General features: G+C 43.6%; 1 protein-coding gene and 1 pseudogene across 4 annotated transcripts in view; both read left to right on the top strand.

Moving 5' to 3' along the window:
* GMDS (GDP-mannose 4,6-dehydratase) overlaps positions 1 to 14,852 on the top strand; it is a 602,961-nt gene that overhangs the window by 580,808 nt on the left and 7,301 nt on the right. The gene's annotated exons all lie outside the window — the stretch shown is intronic.
* LOC111732954 lies at positions 14,566 to 14,684 on the top strand (annotated as a pseudogene).

Genomic DNA, 14,852 nt, shown 5'->3' with positions numbered 1-14,852 from the left:
TTCTGGAAAAGATTTGGGTAATGATGGGGGCAAAACATAGAAGGAGCTAAAGTTGACCATGATTTTAAGATAAGGTATGGGTGGGGAGATAATGGTAACGATGCAATAGAAAAGGAAACAAGTGTATTTATTTGGTGGGGGAGATGTATTGACTTCAGTTTTAAGCATTCCTTTATCCATTCAACAAATACTTTTTGAGTGCCTACTGTGTTCCAGGCAAGTGAGATAGATCCTGAAGACAGAGGTAAATAAGACAGGTGGCTCTGGCCCTCATGGAGCTCGCATTTTAGGGAGGCAGACAGTAGAGCAATAAACTAATTGACAGAGTAATTATAGACTGTGAAAAGGGCTAGAAGGGGCAAAAGAGGATAATGTGATAAAGAAAAACAGCGTTGTCCATGGAGACTTCTTAAGGGAAGGCTCTCGATAAGTATGGTGACTTTGAGGTACCTGTGGGCACTGGACTGCAGCTGTCCAGCAAGCTAGGAAAATGCAGACCTGAAACCTGGGAGAAAAGTGATGGCTGAAAATGTAGACAGTGGTGTCCTCAGAGGCAGGAATCAAAATCATGGGTGGAAATGGGCCCTCCAAGAGAGAGCCCACAGAAAGCAGAGAAAATAGACCAAGGACAGAATCTTGAACTTAGAGGTGGGAAGAGGAGAGGGACCAGCAATGGACAGAGAGGTGGTGAGTGAGGCAGGAGCAAAGAAAGTAGGGAAACCAGGAGAAGCAAGAGCTTCAGGATGGAGAGACTGCCCACAGAGACCAGCAAGAAGAGAGGTCAGAGAGCCCAGCACCAAGAGGAGAGAGTGGAGTGGGGCTCCAGGAGAAGGCAGTTGTTTGCAGAGTGATTGAAAAGTGCTCTTTATGGTCAAGACTGCTTCTGTAGGTGATTTTTTTAAAGCTGCTATGTATAAGAAGCCATCCTACGCACAACACAGGTCACTGCAAATGGACAAGATACAGTTTCCGCCAACTTGGAGCCTTCATTCAATTTGAGAAAGGAAATACAATAAATAGTTAAATTAAGGACAAGGGTTTAAGACTGAAGCGGGCCAGAGTTTGAAGCTCATCCTCCTCGCTCACACTCACCAACTTTGTAACTCTAGGCAACTTACTCACTAAGTCTCAGTTTCCTTATCTGCAAAATTGAGATGATCTAGTGCCTAAGATTACTGAAGAATTATATGGTATAACAGATGCAAAGCACATAATGAGTATACAGAAGTGGTAATATAGTAAGAGTGGTAGTGCAAATCAGAGAGGTGTCAACGGGTGCAGAGCTGTGAAGGGGCCATGTCCACGTGTAGCTGCAGGGTCCTGAGAAACTTTCACCCAGATGGTGGCACTGAGGCAGCAGTGGTTACCATGAACCCACTGAGTGCCATGGGTTCAGGCCTTGGCTAGGCACTCACCAGCTCTGTGGTCATCAGCAAATCTCTCGGCTCCACTGAGTTTATTGTAAAATAGGGACCTCGGAGTCTCCTTCCCTGGATGGTGGCTGGAATTAAAGTATCAGCCTGTGGGTCAGGACACTGAACTCAAGTCTGAATTTTAGATGATCTTTTAAAATGGATAGAATTTCAACCAGGAAACCTGGGAAGAGAAAAATGCAAAACGGTGATTAAAGAAGGAGCAAACGACAGTCAGAGGCAAAGCCTTAAGCTTATTCAAGAGTTCAGTTTAGCTCCTCTGTGGGGCATGTTTGTGGAAACAGAGAGGAGAAGGCAGGAAGGCTTGGGGGGCTGTGCTGGGAGAAGAGTTCGGTGCCCAATGAGGGGCATCTGCATGGTAATTTGCCAGTTCAGCCGACAGGCCCTTGGTCACAGCCGTAGTAACAGGTAGCTGAGACGGGATAGCAGTCCGGTGTCCACGTGCGTACCATAGCTCATGTGTTCCCTAAAAATGGGATTGCATCTTACCTGGCAGATGAGGGTCTTCCTGGAATTGATCCCTAAGGGAAGGACAGTGTATCCTCACACTCAGGGCTGTAGGCTGAGTATCAGTGCTGTGGGGGTAGACCTGTCAGGTCCAGTTTGCACAAAGGGACGAGTGTCTGGGGAGTTGCTTCTAGTTGCTGGCCAAATAGGCAGGAGATACGGAATCAAGACCCAAGGCGAATGCCCTCTAGGCTGGCCCTGGGGCTGGGAGGATAGGTGTCTTGGGACAGCGTGGTGCCGGATGGGGGCTATTGGCCCTGGGAGCAAGTCAGCTGAGGCAGAATCAGAGTGTGATCTTCAGGGAGTGCCCATCTTCGGGGTGTTCTCCTTTGCTCTTTCTCAGTGTTTTAATAGGACCTTTACAGACTCCACTTGCCCCGTTTATGCCAAGGGGAGCCCAAGGGAAAGATAAAGAATTAGGAGCCCATTGGAGATGAGAGTAATTCAAGCGAGTGAACCTCAAGAGGGAGTAGTTTGGAGATGGAAGTGTCCAGATAAACCATGGACAGAGGGAGCTTCATTTTAAGGTGAGAGATGATTTTTCTTTATCATGCCTATCGTGTACCCAGAAATGGGCTGGGTTCCAGGGACACCAAGCTGAGTAAGACATTTCTTTGCCCTCAAAATGAGTGTGGTCTAAGGAAACAATTTCAGGACACCCCCACTCAGAGTTTCTGATTCATTCAGCCTGACTAAGGTTCCCACCAAATTTGTTGAAAATCGCTGATTTCTCTGAGGAGTCAGAGGTGGAGAAAAGCAACCAGATAAGAAAATGAAAAGAGGTACCTCATAGACACAGACGACAGTATAGTGGTTACCAGAAGGAAAGGGAGCTGGGCGAAGGTAGAAAATATATGGTAACGGAAAGAGATTTGACTTTGGGTGGTGAACACACAATTCAGTATATAGATGATATATTATTAAATTGCACACTTGAAACTTACATAATTTTATTAACCAATGTCACCCTGATAATTTTATTTTTTAAAAAAAGGAAGTACCGAATCGACCTGCCTGACGCCTGTCTCCTGAGCAGACACCCTAGGGTGTAGCTGTGTTCACTCTGTCAAGGTTTGAGGGGAGGGCATTTAAGAGCCCCTAAAGAGTCCCCATAAGCAGCTATTTTGAAACAGGAGAAAAATAAGGAAAAGCTTAGAGTGAGGAAGGAGTCTCTGTGAAGATTAAAGGTAAGGGGTTGCGTGTAGCCAGCTGTTCCCAGTGTGCCTTAGGATAGGAGACCTACGTCCCACCCTGAGCACCACTGAGTCCCACTGACTTCCTGTTGGGCTCTGAGGGACAGACCTTGCTGGTCCCCTGCTTTTCCACCTCCCAAGGGGACCAGCACAGCTGACTCCTTACGTCTTTCATATAGATGCTACAAACAGATCATGAAGGTAGGGTTTATAAAGTCAAAATATCAACTTCGTTTCTATTTATAAGGATGAATAAACACACTTCATTTATAACTCGCGATTACCCTCACCACGAAACCCAGTTCTCCAGTCTAGAGGACAAAGCCAGATTGTCCTTAACCTTAAGAGAGGGGAGTATTTTGAAGATATAAAAGGAAGAATTCATTTTCTCCTCCCCAAAACTGAAAATTTCAGACAGATCAGAATAACAATTATCAGAATTGATGACTTTGGGCTAGGTTTAAAGGCTGAAACTAGCCAGATTTCAACAGAAATGAAGCTTGCTACTGTCCACAATATCTGAAGAGCATAACTTCCAAACAGAGCACAAGGCCAAAAGGAAAGAGCAATGCAGGGTGCCGAAATGCCAGGGCATAGGAAACCATAAGAAAGGACAGCAGAGATCCCGAAGAGGTGGATGAATCAGGGCTTTCTTCTGGGTTCTGAGGAAATTTCCAATGTGTTTCACACCGTTTTGTGAAAAGAAGGTGTGCTGAGATGTTAACGGCATTTCTTTCTCCCATTTCATGAAGGCAAGCCAGAGATGCAAGGAGTCTCCAAGACATAAGCAAAATATTAATCAGAAGGTCGACCAATATTTAAAAGCCTTTACTTTAAAATAAATGAATCCTTCAAGAGGAAAGGAGGCAAAGGATGGGAGAGAGAAAAACTGTTGAAGATCGATGAGCTGTGAATGGTGGGCTGCTGAAGCACCATATTCCAAGTCGTCAGGACTGTGCTCATCGCTGGGATGGCCAGGGGTCTTTTCCACCTCTGCTCTCTGTTCCTTCTTGCGTACTGTGCCCTTTCTCAGTGTACCAGTCAGAATGGTATAGTGCAAGAAATGTTGAGTCATCTGATAAAGATAAAAGTGGCCCTTCAAGTTCTGCCACAGGCGGGGGATCAGGTGGGCACTCACTGGGCTGTGAGGTGCCCTTACCGTCAGTTAAGGTATTTACCTACTCTGACAGGAAGGAGGTAAATCCTTTCTCCTGAAAGACCTCCTTTGTTCCATGACCCAGGCAGTGCCTCCCTACAGCACTTTCTGTGTGACATCAATTGGCAGAGCATATTTCCCTCCATTTATCTTTGCTAAAATGGTGACAGTGATTTAGGTTATCCCTGATGAACTTAATATATGAGCCCCCTCTTTCCTCCTCCAGGAACTTCCCGGTGTGTGCTTAGGGAACAGAAGAGGACTCATGAACCCCAGGGTTTCCCCTAGGCCTGTGGCCTTTGGAACTCCTAACAGCAAGTGTCTGTGCTGCTCTGGCCTCCATCCCTTTCACAGGATGTCCTAAAATGAGCCCAATCCAATCACTAGCCCCTGGATGGCCAACAGGGTCCCCAAGGGAACCCTCAAGGACACCTGCAGGCAGAGGATCTGTTGAGTATCCAGAGGAAGAAACGTATCCAGGGATCTTTCTTGGCGAAGCTATAAATCAAGACATCTTAAATTCACTACCACCTGTAACAGCTTCCATCACCCCAACCTTAGGTGGTACTCTGAAATTTGGGTGTTTCTGACCAGCCAGCTCCCTGCCACCAAAAGGCCCCAGCCCAAGCTGCTCCCCGACCTAGAATGCTTTTCCTGAGTCTCTCATAGCTGGCTCCTCCTTGTCAATTATGACCCTGCTTAAACATTACCTCATCAGCATTTCTGACCCCCATTACTCAATTTTATTTTCATCATGGCCTTTATAACAACCTGGTTACTTCCTTACCAGTTTGTTTACTGTCAGCACCCCCATAGGTGGTTCATGAGCTGCACGTTTGCCTCGTTGACTGCGTTGGCAGTCCTGGAACACAGCTGTGGGGATACAAAGGTAGATTAGGTATAACAGAGAAGAAGGTTGGAATGAGTTCAGGGCATAGGGAGAGGGTTGAGTGAGACTTGAAGAGGGACATGAGATGGGGAGGACAGTGAGCATGTGTGGAGGGTCTTAGTGACAAGTACTCACATCATATTCTTATCACAACTCCAGGTTGTGATACAAATGAGGAAATGGAGACTCATCTAGCAAATAGTGAATCTAGAATTTCAGCCTAAGTTTCTGTGACCACAGATCCCTCGTGTTTTTAAGGGGTACGGTTTAAATAAATGAAGAGGAGGAACAAGAATATTCTAGGCTATGGGAACTAACGGTATGATAAAATAGGGCTGCCAGTTGCTACAATTAGTGGTTTCTGTAGGGAAATATTGAGCAGTAAAGTTGGAGAACTAGCACAGAAGCCTTGAATGCTCATTTAAGAGACCTTGCTTGATTGTCCAGGTCCTGATCGAGACATAACATTTATGTTGACATTGGCTGCCATTTATTGAGCACCCGCTCAACCTCAGACACTGTTCTGAACACTTATCATTGGTAGATAAAATTTAACAGGTTTGTACATTAGGAAACCAAAGGCCAGCTGGTAAATGATGGAACTGGGATTCATCTTAGGTTGACTCCAGATTTCGTGCTAAACTTGTGCTGACTGCTGGGCACCTGGGGGTCTGCACCCAGCATGAGGGGAGAATTCTATTCCACCCCACCCCCACCATACCAAACTGCAGTTCCTGGGAGATTTTCTAATACCTTTGTGCCCTTTAACTCTTGTTCCTACACGTAGACTATCTTTGCCCTTGCTCTTTGCCTTTCTACCTCCTAGTCATTTTTCACAACCCAAGTCAGGAAGCATCTACTCTGGGAAAGATTTCCGAGTCTTTCGGCCCTTGCTGGCCTGTGGTCCCCTCCTCTGTCTCACTGTGGAAGGTAGCTTAGTCCTAGAACTTTTCCCAAGGGGAAGTGTTAGACGAGTCCTCTCATCATTTATTTATGCAAGCACCTCAGTGACATGGTTAGCACAGGGCACTTTTAAGGCCCACCACAAAGCTCATTCTCCCCTTCTCACATCCCCTTTCAAGTCTCAACCCTCTCCCTACTCCCTACACTCATTTTGACCTCCTTCTCTGTTCACCTACTCTCTGTCACTTACCCTGCACTGTGGCATGCATCAGATATTGCCCTTTGTTGTAATTCTCCACCATCGGACCTTGAACTTCTTGAAGACCAGGTGATTATTGCTATTGAATGCATGAATGACTGAATGATGCCAGGATTACATGGTGAAATAGGTTGAAGGTCCTTTTTAAATACTAAAGTGCTGTATGGCTGTTGTTTTATGAGGACTATTACTATCATTAGTATTGTGACAATTAGAGGCATCCATCTCTTTCTGAACTCTCACTATTAAACTCAAGAGCTAAGTCGATTTGATAAAGTTTTTAGCTATCCTGTGTTCTCCGGATTTGCACTCCTCATACCCAGGTCCAGTAGTGGTCCCCTTCTCTATCGAGGCCCTGGAACTGAAAAGCTCTGCCCCCTATTTTCTGTTAGTAGTGGTCATGGCAGTGGCATAAATAAGACCAGACAACTCTTTTGAAGTCTCTGAGTTGAAATGTTTTCATAGAAAAGGGTATTCTGAAGGGGTCAGATACTGAGCAAAGGTCCTTTGGAAGTTTCCCAAATTCACAGAATTCCCATGTCAGGAGTCTCTTAGTATTCCTTGCAGTTCTAGAAAGCAGTGGTTCCTAGAAGAACTCACCCCAAATCCTGGTTCTGCCAGAGGAAGTCCACTTGGAGTCTCATGACCTAGTAGTGGTGGGGGCATGGAGGAGAAAGAATCTTTCTATGGCCAACAGCCACTGGTCCATGTTTTAGCTACTCATAAATATAAAGGCCTTTAGGGTGACCGTTCCTGATGTACTACTTAAGGAATTGATAGTCGTTTTTGAGAAAACTGCATTAATCATATTAACCAAAACAAGATACTTTATATCCAGCCAAGGTTCCCTTTATAAAACCTTTCACCTCCAACTGTAGAAAAACAATGAATTCATTTTTGCTCTAAATCCAAGGTTGCACCAAACCTTTGTCACAGTGCACTGCTTTGATAGAGCTACGTGCTCATTTCAGGTTGGTATCTCTTGACATGTCCCCCTTTCTTCTGACTCTTAGGTATCCACTCCTATATCTGTTCTAATCTATAATCTACACAAGTAATCTAACCAATAGTTTCAGTGTTTCTGAACCTCTATAGAGTAAAAGTATACTCTTCTGTTATGTCTATAACAGATTCTTTTCCAGGGTACAACTTTATTCTCATCAAGAGCATCTACTTGACGGGAATGCATGGCTTGGCATATTGTTATTCTCCTCTCCGGTCAGCCCACTTACTAAAGAGAAGACCCTGAGGGAAGGAAGTCTAGATAAATGGGCTAATTACCTAGTCTTTAGAGTCAGACAAATGTGGGTTTGCATTCAGCCTCTGCCATGGAGTGTCACTGGACTAATTACTTAACTTCCTGGGTCTTCACTTTCCTCAGGTACCATGTAGGATTGTTAGAAGGTTAAATAGTATGAACTATGTAAAGTCTTCAGCAAATAACACAAAGAAGGGGCCCAATAAAAAGGTGTTATTGCTGGCTCTAAGGAGTCCCTAGTTTAGGATCCCCACCCCTAAACTAGTCATTAGGCCCAGAAGTTTTATTGACCTCGAGTGAATGACAGCCAGGAACCCTGATGCATTCAAGTCCTGAATGAATGGCCAGGGGTAAGGAGTGGAGGTGGCTCGCTGGCCCACTGCAGAGTAAGCCTCACTTAATAGCTCCCTGAAGAGAGGCTTACTGACCCAGCAACAGTCTCCAGTAGGTCGGGCCATTTGATTGCATCAATGGAAAATTTGTTTCCTCACTGTCACCATTATTTATTTATCATGCAGGTGCCTCAGTGACATGTGTAGCCAGAAAAATAAGGTACCACAATATCCGCTTTATAAACATAAGATAACTGAAGCACTCAGTCTGACTGGTTGTATGTAATAGCTACCTGAATGTCCAGGGATGATTTCATGGGGAAGTTTAAAGTATTAGTTTCCTCAGTGCTTTGTGCAGCACATCACTACCCAAATCAGGCTCCCGCCCTCAGGTGACTCGCCTCTTGATTAGTGCTCTCTCCATGGAGCCATCCAGGAAGCATGTGCCCAGTCTCATTGGGCAGAGATGCAGTGGGGTCAGGGCCAGGAGAGACCTCCCACTACCTTCTGCCAAGTCACTCAGTTCCCCAACCACCCAGCTTTACTCATGAGCAAAACTCAAAGTTCAGTGTTGAGGCTAAGCCAGACTGGGGCCCAGCTGGAGCAGAACTTAACCGTTGCTACTTCTACTGCCACAGCTACTATGAATGATGAGTAGTCATTCTTCAAGAAGATGCAGCAGTGTGGGGTTCATAGGGCACTGATGCAAAGCACACAGCACTTGCTTGACCACTAGCAGTCCTAGTGGAGTGGCAAACAGCAGCTTAGGAAAGGGACCTTAAAACTTGTCTCATCCAACCATTCCCTCATTTACAGACGAGGAAAGCTCAAGTTATAGAACTTGTGGCAGGGCCAAAGCTGAGTCTCATTTCTGTCCTTTGCTCTCTTCCATGTCATTTCTGTTCCCTGTACAGAAAGAATCCTGGGAAGATCAGGCATGGGCAGACCTTTTCAGTTAAGAAGTCAAACCTGGAAGGATGTAACAATGGTGTTGTTAGGGCTGCTTTAGGTGGCAGTAAGAGGTCTCTCTCCTGTGTTGATGGTGTCAGGGCCCAGGCTCTGAGCTCTTCCAACGTGGAGGCTCTTCTCTCCTCATTGGCCACACTGAGCACCAGCCTTCCAGAAACCTTCATGGGGCCGTGTCTACTCACGAATCTTTGAGCCTCTGAATAGTCTTTGTACAACACACTTGAGATATAGCAGTAAAACAAAGTGACATTAACTTTGAACTGAGTCCCAAGTCTTCATTTTTGCCAGCTTCCCAAACCAGACAAGCCCTTTGTCAGTCTCTTCCCCAAAACTCAAGGATCCCAGCACCTTCGGAGTTGGCGTGACTTCGTAAAGATAGGTCTACTTGCTCTGCTGACAGGCTTTTGTAGGATTGATATGGTCAGAATTCTAGAACCACCCAAAACTCTAGTCTGCCTTTGTCCTTATTTCCTGTGTTTATTTGCAGAGCACATCATGCACACCAAAGAGGACAAGGTTCCTGCTGGGTGGTTTTATCAAATTACTGAGCAAGAGAAACAACGTAAAGATACAGACATTCCCAGGAACAATTCCTTTAACTACATGAGGAATTCATCCCTTTATTTCCTCTGACATTTTGGAGTGTCTCTTCTCTGTCAACTCTTAGCCCCCTTACTTATTAAGAATGATTCCACAGCAACATACTGCTCTGAAAATACTACATAGGAAAGAGTCCCATCTATAGAGTAGTATCCTAAAAACAGTCCTAGGAAAGAGCAAAGAAGAGCAGATTGATGGATGCAGTATAGGAAGTGTCATAGCCTGGCATTGCTGGTATGGCAGTGGGCTATGTAACAAGAGTATAGTTTTCGTATTTCTAAAATCAAGGATTTCTCACATCTGGATAGAGCTGTCATTTCCAAAACATTTTCATATACACTGAAGTGTTATTTTAGCCAAACTTGCAGAATGTGAGCCAAACTCTTGTTTTATCTGTGGACATTAAAGCCATGCTCTGTTGTGGGCAGCCATGAAACTCAGACTCTCAGCTTTGTCAGTGAAGGCCACTCTGAGTGCAGACAGAGCACCTGCCAAGGGTTACCGTGCAGAGTGTCACACTTGGGAGTCCCCACCAAAGCTTTCATCAAAGTCAACCTGATTATTTTCCACTGCATTTTCCTGAAAGGATGTTATGATTTTCTAGATGTTTGGTGGCTGGTGATAAATCAGGCTTTTATGATGTCATGTGAAAGGCCACCTCTCGGACTTCCTTTTGCTACAAGCCATAGATTAAAAGCAGGACGTGTCAGTCGGGCATAATAGACACAGTTTTACTTAACCCTTTCCTTGCTTGTCCTAAAGCACAGCTGAAGCTGTCCACTAGCTAGGGTCATGGAGGAAGCTGAGCTGCCTTTTCCATACCTTCTTTTTGCATGAATAGGAAGGTTTGGGACCTGTGGACACTGAGCTACTTTCTCTGAGTCTACCAGACTTCTTCAGCTAAGAAGCTTTGGCATCAAATCAAGATTTAAAACAAGGCAGTGTGTTCTGTGAAATGATGTAAGTGATTGTAGGTAATTTTACAAAAATAATCTTTAGAAAGAGTCTCTGTTTCATAATCATGAAAATGAGAGGTTTCCTCGAAAAAGAGATAATATCTAATGCCGGTGGGTTATGATAAAATGTTACAGTCATACTTTGCTAGTAGCATTGTAAATTCATAGTGCCTTTGAAAGCAATGAAAAGGTTCTCATTCAAGCCTAAATCCTATGAGTTCTCTGTGAATCATCTTTCCCTCACCCCCACATTCACTTCATCAGCAAGTCCTCTTTCTGCTTTGCTTCCAAAATAGGTCCCAAGTTTATCCACTTCTATCTTCCCATTCTCACCACTACCCCACTAGTCCAGGCTGCCACCATCTCTCACCACATCTGTAGCCACTGTCTCAGCTAGTCTCCTCTCCTACACAGCCCCCCTCTAACACAACACCTACAGTGAGGTCTGAAAACAACTAGCAGAGTGTATGCCTGCAGTCCTTAAAGCCCTTCAGTAGCTCAGAATAAAATCCAAACTCCATACTTTGCAAAGTAAGCTGATAAAGTACTGTAAATTTTGAAGTAAAGCAGGTTCGTAGATGAGTAAACTTTTACATAGCACGTGCACACACACACACACAATTTGGTTAAAAAAAAAAAAAAAAAAAACCTTTTAAAACCCAAGCAAGTTTCAGTGCTGTGTCTCATTCTTTTGAAATCTGGTAGAGAAGAGAGAGGCTTCTGGCCAACAAGGAGAATTCGTGGTTACAGTTTCACTCCAGCCAGGATTCTGCTCACACAGGAGGAAGTGAAGGGTGGGACACCATCTCAGTAGCCCTCAGGAGGTTGAATGTTTCATCATTTGGCCAGAAGAGGACAGCCTTCCAACCTCACACTCCAGGAGGTGCCAGAGAAACAGGACAGGCTTTGACCTCTGGCCTCAGGACCTTTGGCCCTGTTTCCTACATGGCCAGCTGGACATAGTCTTGACTCCCAACTGCAGTAGCCTAGACCTAATCCCTTCAAGAATAGCCAGATGTTTCTAGGTTGGGTGGCCCAAACACATCAAACAGTGGCAGACTTTTTAGGGGGAAAAGGAGTTTGTCATTAGAGTTGGAGCATGACAGACAAAAATAACTCGCCCATCCTTTTAAAACATAGCTAGAAATAAGTCCTACACTTACTTTCAAAATTGCATTAGTGTCAGAAAATCAAACTTTTGATCTGAGATAGCTAGTTTTATAATTGTGGCTGACCAGCTGCAGATGCTCTAAGGGACAATCAGTGACTAGAGAAGAAGTCTTGTGACAGCATGGCTTTGCTCAGAAAGGCCTGAGCCCCATTATAGAGATTGCCCAGATGTGATCTGACTGACCATTTTTACCTCTCCTATCTTATTTTGGGCTTCGATCGCCCTCGGTCACTCTATCCAGACTCAGAGCCTTCTCTCTGCTCCTCAGATAGAGTGTATTGCTTCCTAAGTAAGGCCTTTGCACCTGTGGTGTCCTCAAGAGACCCTCCTACCCTGGGTCTTCATGTGACTGCTTTTTCTTGTCATAGAAATCTTTAATCGAATGTTACCTCTTTCGGAAGGCCTTCCCCACCCCCACCCAACCCTCCCACTCTTTAACAAGCTCACACCCTCTTCAGTCTTCTGCCTAGCGCTCCCCCACAGCTGAAATGATCTTATTCATATCTCCTGTACTCTTGACTGTCTCTTCCTGCTGGGACATAAGCTCATGAGAATGGTCTTGTCTTGTCCATGGCTGTTTCCTCAATATCTAAAGCAATAAATGTTTGTTAATAAATGATCAAGACCATGTGAAATGATTACAATGATTGGAGAAAAGCAGAATACAAAATTCTGTGTACTCAGGTTACAATTATTCAAAGTGATTATGCAAAAATAGAAGTTGAATTGGAATGCAGGATAAAATTGGAATGCAGGATATAAATATGAAAGAAAAACTATAAGACAACCCACTTAAAATATCACATTTTTATTCATAATGTTACTACAAGAAATTAGAAGAATAACTTTTCTTACAACTTAGTGACAAAAGCAACAATGGCTAGCCTTAACAGAAAACCTGAATGTAATAAATTAGAAATACTACTAGCTACTTTCTATGTATATAATCTTTAATTCTCATAGCATCCCTGAAAGATAGGTGATATTTTCCCCATTCTACAGATTTAAACCCCGAGGCCCAGAAACGTTAAGAATTTGCTCCCAATGTCACGCAACTAAGTGGTTGAGCCATGTTATGAAATGAGGTCTCTCCAGTGATGTCTGTGTGTTGTTGGTGTCTAAGAATATTTTGTTATTAAACTATAATTTATACAAAGTAAAATGCACAAATCTTAACTATATAGTTTGATCTGCTTTGACAAACACACATTCATGAACCCTACACTACTATTAATATAAAACATCTCCCAAAGATTCCTTTGTGCACCCTCCCTGTCAGTCCTCTTTCCTAGTAAGCACTGATCTAATTTCTATCACCATCAATTCAATTGCCTGTCCTAGAACTTCATAAATGTCGAATCTTCTCTGACCATCTCTTTCATTCAGCATTGAAATATATTGATATTTCCACATGTTGATATAGTCTTTATTATTTAGAGATCTGTTTGCCACTCAGATTAATGTAGCAGAAAGTATATGGCTTACAGTACTTTCTGGGGAGGGTTTGTCCTACCGAGCTTTGTGAGTACTGGACTAAGAACCAGAAATTTTGGCTTTTAGTCCAAAACCCTACCATGGCTTTGTGACATTAATTGAGTTTGTCTAAATATCTCTGTAGATGCATTCAGGTGTAGGCTTCTCTTGCCCTTACAAAGATACAAAAGAAAGAATGCCAGGTAACCATGTAGTGCAGATACCCAACAACCTGGTAAAACTCTCTATAAACCATGATAATAGGAAAACGAATGATAAGTAAATTCATAGAAAACCTCAAGATTCATCTTAATACTCATCTTTTTTCCATGCTTCTCAAAAATCTTATTAACAAATCTCATAGTAGTTGTCTTAAATTTTCCTCAAATATGAAAATCCCCAGAGAAACAACCAAAAAGCAAGAATTTGAATGTTATCAGTTGCCTGGTTAGTCTTAGAGGTTCTTAAGAAGTTATTGAGACAATAAATGCTTGAATGAACTTTTGGATATATGTCTGAATGACCCTGTCATGTCATTTCTATTTTGGTTTAGATAGGTGGGTAGATGGATGGATGGGAGGGAGGAAGGAAGGATTATTGAAGTGGGTGTCTTGAATTTGAGTGACCTAATATATTATATAAGTTGAGGAAAACCCCAAAGGAAAAAATATTCCATTTATATTATGGAGACATTTATATCATTTACGATATTCTTTAGTATTAACGTTCAAAAGACATGGAGGAGCCTTTTCTAAGGAGTGGAGTAGATTTTCTAACAAAGTGGAACAGAACAAGCTTAAGGAAAATCACTTTCACCTTGTACAATTAGAGGTCACCTGTGGCCTGAGTCTGCCTTCCCGGATGGAAGGTATCTTCCCTCCACATGTAGGCTGAAGATAAGCCAAATGACAGTCGGGCTGTGACCCTCACAGATACTTTGTACAGTGCCTTCACACCTAGGAATGAGGCTGCCAGAAACAGATACAAGATCTCTTGAGTTGCATTATGAATATGACTATCTGGAGATTTAATTAGCTAATGTATATAAAGTGCTTTGAGGGTAAAAAGTACTAAGTGGAAAAAGGAAAGCAGCCTGTGTTTTGTGCTCCAGAGTGCCACTTGCCAATTATGTCCCAACAATCTTTAATCAGTCCACTTAAAGGTGCTTTATCTCCTTTCCTCGGGGTTTGTGTCACCTTCTACCAGCATGGGTAAATCTTTACACCCTAGATCCAGTTATTAATCATAACCAGTAATTTCCAACAAAGATGGTGCTGGCTTTGAAGCCTGGAATGCTGAGCTCACTAACAATCTTATCTTCCTTTCATTAACTGGACCTGCCTTACAACTGTGAGTCAACCCCCATATCAAGTGGTTAGGGCGAAGATCAGGGAAGAAATCAGAATCAAGATGGCTTCGGTTACAGTACTTAAACTTTCCCTAGGTTGATACTCTTATAAGCACTAGTCTACGGCCATGCTACCCTGAACAAGCCCAATCCCGTCTGATCTCGGAAGCTAAGCAGGGTCGGGCCTGGTTAGTACTTGGTTAGGAGACCAGCTAGGAAGACCAGGTGCTGAAGGCATAAAAAATTAAAAAATAGCGGATTGTAAGCTGACAAGGTCCTTGCAATCTGTGAGGTCAACCAAGGGTGGCCTCGCCTAAAAAAGAAAGAAAAAGAAAGAGAGAGAGAGAGAGAGAGAGAGAGAGAGAGAGAGAGAGAGAGAGAGAGAGAGAGAGAGAGAGAGAGAGA

This window comes from Pteropus vampyrus, unplaced genomic scaffold (assembly GCF_000151845.1).
Source record: "Pteropus vampyrus isolate Shadow unplaced genomic scaffold, Pvam_2.0 Scaffold509, whole genome shotgun sequence".
NCBI lineage: Eukaryota > Metazoa > Chordata > Mammalia > Chiroptera > Pteropodidae > Pteropus > Pteropus vampyrus.
Note: the sequence above shows the minus strand (reverse complement) of the source record. Positions and strands in the feature narration are given on the sequence as shown.